Below are 4,564 nucleotides of genomic sequence, written 5' to 3'. Positions count from 1 at the left end.
CTGTGCTCCGCAACGGGAGAGGCCACAACAGTGAGAGGCCCGCGTACCGCAAAAAATAAAAAAAACAAAAACAAAGTATTGGAGTGGGGAGGGGTTGAAGAGTGTTCGTACACACCTGGCAGACTTGGTATTAGGGATTACTAAATTGGGAGGAGGAAGGGAATAATGAATTATGTTCAAGTATCTCAACATGAAGAAAAAGGAAGTACATTCCAGCCTCAAAAAACAGTGGGTCCTTTTTTTGTGGGCGGGGGGAGAATGCAGATTATAACTTCTACCCAGAGAAACTATTTCAGGCATAGTGTCTATAATCTAAACGACGTCATATTCCATCGTATCCAAAATAATAGCAATCAGCGTTTAGGGGAGAGCAGAAGACCAAGGATGCCCAGTGTGATCCATCCCTGGTTCCACCTCCAAACACCTTCAGTAAAGTTACTAAACTCGGGGGTGAGACGAAAGAGAGAAAGAAATGAGAGTTCATAAAAACAGACAGTCCCCTGAACACCAGATCAACTGGAACCTCAGAGTTTTAATAATAGACAATGATAAGGGCAATGAAACTTGTACTTGGAGTTTACTGGTATCACGGAACATCATCCAGACCGTCCGAGCCAACCCACGCTGTACAATTTCTCTGAATAAGAAAAGGATTTCAGTAAAGGACAAATGTTTTCTAGACACCCATGAAATCGCAGCTTCTCCTACTTAAAAGTAGAGTGGGGAATAGGCCACTATCTTGAAACCACATAACTCACAAATGCCCCCCATCCTTTAAAATGTTCCAAATGTACAATCTGATACCACATTTCTGACTAGCCACACTTTTAAAAGAACCACATCTTCAAATGCTAAAAGATAATCCCGAAAAGAAACAACAGATGTAAAAGTTGAAAACCCTGATGCCAACTTGTTAAAATATTTTCACAGCTAAGTATAGAAAAAGAGAACATAATTCTCAATTTACTGCCACAGTTTATTTTATGCCGTGTGATTTATAACTGACTTGCTGTGTTTTGCATCTAGGTTAATCCTGTTTACATCCTTAGATCCAAGATAAAAGAAACCATCTTTGGAATTTTTTTTCTAATATAAGCAGTTGGAATTTTAATGGAGGCATGAACTGATAGCAGGATTGGTTTCAGTCTGAATTGTTAAGGGCTCAGCTGTGTCCAGAAATAAACTCAGAAAGATGCAATATACAATGTAATACATTTAGTTAGTACATTATGAACAAGGAATATAATTATAGTTTCACATTTCTGTATCCCTTGAGCTACTAGTGGTTTACCATCCCTAAATTGCTCACTATTTACTCATTCATTTTTACTATGAGGAACCCATTTAGCAAATTAGTACTCTAGTGCACTAAATGGGCCCCAGGTGGCCAAACAGAATTCATATGTTCCCTGCTCACTGACAGGATGAGACCTTCTCAGCTCTCTAAGGCCTCACCCCTCCCTCACAAACTTATCATCTGAACTCTATCAAGAGTTTAGATTACCACTATCATTTGAGGTAGGTAGTCTATTTTATAGATATGGCTTGATAACTTTTCAGATTTTAGTGCACACTTTTTTATCCTGTAATTCTTTGTCTCTTTCTCATTCCTCACAACCTGCCTCACAGAAATAAACGAGATGTGTTTGTCATCACAACAATGAAGTATTAGACCAAAAAATAGAGGCCATGTAATCCCACCACTTCAAGGAACAATATAAATTACCTGGGACATTCATTCAACAAGTATTTATTAAGCTTTTATGTGCAGGCACCATTTACGCTCAGTAAATAGTATAGACAAAAATACTTGCCCTAAGAAAGCTTACATATAGGCATTATCATTTTTTTTAAAGCTTTAGTTAAAATTGACCTAATTTCTTCTTTTGCATTGATGGTTCTTGTTTCAGGCAAATGGGATATATGAAAATCTAGCTAGGGACTTCCCTGGTGGTGCAGTGGTTAAGAATCCACCTGCCAATGCAGGGAACACAGGTTTGATCCCTGGTCCAGGAAGATCCCACATGCCGCGCAGCACCTAAGACCGTGTGCCACGACTACTGAGCCTGTGCTCTAGAACCCGCGAGCCACAGCTATTGAGCCCATGAGCCACAACTACTGAAGCCTGTGCACCTAGAGCCCGTGCTCCGCAACGAGAAGCCACCACAATGAGAAGGCCGCCACTGCAACAGAGTAGCCCCTGCTCTCTGCAACTAGAGAAAGCCTGCACTCAGCGAAGAAGACCCAATGCAGTCAAAAATAAAAATTAATTAATTTTAAAAGAAAAGAAAATCTAGGTATATAAATTATATATTAGGCTATAAATATTTCTTTGTTCTTTCTCTTATATGAATTCATCATAAAATTGTTTTAAATACTGGGCTCCTATAATATTAATACGTTTAAAATATATTAATTGTAAAAACTGATTTATGCCCAGCTTTTAGAAATCCATTTTGGGTTCTAACAAGTGCCTAATACCTCTTTCCATCAAGATTCATGTCTAACAAATATCCTTCCTACATCATCCCAAAGCATTTCCCCCTGAATCTTCCATGACTAAAAATAGAAAAGTATCCTCCAGAGGACTCCCCTATACTTATAGTCATTAATTATACCCTGAAGAATCAGCGTGGGAATTCTCTTTTTTGCCCCAAAATAGATTGTAGGAGACACACTTAACCCCTAGAAATCCTGCTCTTTTCCCCTCTATTTCCCACCAAATCTGCTGGGCTGGACTCCTAGATATATTTGTTTCTTAGGGCTTCCATAACTAAGTACCATGAACTGGATGGCTCAAACAACAGAAATTTATTTTCTCAAAGTCTGGAGGCTGAAGTCCAAAATCAAGGTGTTGGCAGGACCATGCTCCCTCTGAAGGCTGAGGGTTGGATGGAGGGATCCTTTCTTGCCTGGTCCAGTTTCTGGTAGTTGCCAGCATTCCTTATCTTGGAGCTGCATTACTGCAGTCTCTTCCCTCTGGTGTCTGAGATCACAAGGCCTTCTCCCTGTGTCTCTGTGTCCAAATATCCCTTTTCTTATAACGATACCAGTCTTTGGATCAGGGCCCACTCTAATCCATTATGATCTCACCTTAACTTGATTGAATCTGCAGAGACCCTATTTCCAAATAAGGTCATATTCTGACGTTCCAGGTAGATGCCAATTTTGGGGGGACACTCCATCCAGTACACTAGATGTCTTGTATCTCTACGCAAGAGTGACAATCTGAAATTTATCAGACTTCTAGACTTCAGGGATTAGTAAAATCCTCCCCGCCGTCCTGCCTCCCCGAAAAAACTGATGTCCAAACTAGGATTATTTACTTTTTACTCACTCATTTAAATATTTTTTGAGTCTCTGTTTTATGTCAAGCACTATGCTAGGAATTGAGTGGATGATAGTGAATAAAACAGTTGTAAGCACTGCCCTCAAAAACATTTTAAACTATAAACAGCATAAAAATACTTTTAATGCAGAAGAAGTAGGAAAGACAAATCTCAGCATAAAAGTTTCCCTTTAAATTGAACAAAATTAATTTTACGGAAAACTTTTTACTGTTTTGTTTTTCTCGCCTTACCACAGATCAAGAAAAATGCCATCTCAAGCCAGTACCACATCTCAGACTTGGCATTTGGGAATCACAGTGGTAGAGTTTGCAAAGAGGTACTATCTCTAGTGCTCCTCTGTTCTGTAGCCAGTAATGGATGCTTATGGTAAACACAGAGCTGTGACTTGCAGGAATTTTATAATTTACAACCATCTGCTGCCAGACAGATCAAAATATTACCAAAAAACTGACCACTGCACCAGTGCCATAGCATATGTATAATCTTACCATACCTCTAGTAAAAATGGGATGCCAGGAAAATCAGGCAGAGGGGACTCATGCTTAGGTAAGTATATTAATAGTCAAATATAATGATGGTGACAATGGCAGAATAACATTCTCAGTCTTCTACACATTCCATAGTTTGAAAGGTGGCTTCATGTAATATTTGGGGGAATTTAATAATATATAAGGTTGGAAGTCAGAAAGTCCTCTTATGGTCCTGGTACTATACTAACTAGTTAACTATGACCTTGGGAAGGCATTTTACCTTCGAGAAGACTTCAGTTACTGAGTTATGAAATGAAGGAGTTGAACTAGTGTCTCTAAAAAATCTCTCCCAGCTCAAAAAACTTCTGATTTTTGGCTGAAAGCAAAATTGTCTAAATTGGAATATTGGCAAATGTTTTTGTTAGTCACAAAGCAGAGGTCTTCACATTTAGATGATATTAATTTGAAATAAAAAGGCTCTTAAGGCTGCTTCTTGCCATTTAAACGAATTTTTAATACATTTAAAATAACAGCAGGGGCTTCCCTGGTGGTGCGGTGGTTGAGAGTCCGCCTGCCGATGCAGGGGATGCGGGTTCGTGCACCGGTCCGGGAAGATCCCACATGCTGCGGAGCGGCTGGGCCCGTGAGCCGTGGCCGCTGGGCCTGCGCGTCCGGAGCCTGTGCTCCGCAACGGGAGAGGCCACAACAGAGGGAGGCCCGCGTACCGCAAAAAAAAAAATAAAT

At 40.0% G+C, this 4,564-nt stretch overlaps 1 long non-coding RNA gene across 1 annotated transcript in view; it reads right to left on the bottom strand.

Annotated features, from left to right (window-relative positions):
* The window catches only part of LOC102987987 (uncharacterized), an 85,169-nt gene that overhangs the window by 1,069 nt on the left and 79,536 nt on the right, over positions 1–4,564 (bottom strand). The window lies entirely within an intron of this gene.

Source organism: Physeter macrocephalus, chromosome 19 (assembly GCF_002837175.3).
Source record: "Physeter macrocephalus isolate SW-GA chromosome 19, ASM283717v5, whole genome shotgun sequence".
Lineage (NCBI taxonomy): Eukaryota > Metazoa > Chordata > Mammalia > Artiodactyla > Physeteridae > Physeter > Physeter macrocephalus.
The sequence above is the reverse complement of the archived record's forward strand: the minus strand, read 5'-3'. Positions and strand labels throughout refer to the sequence as shown.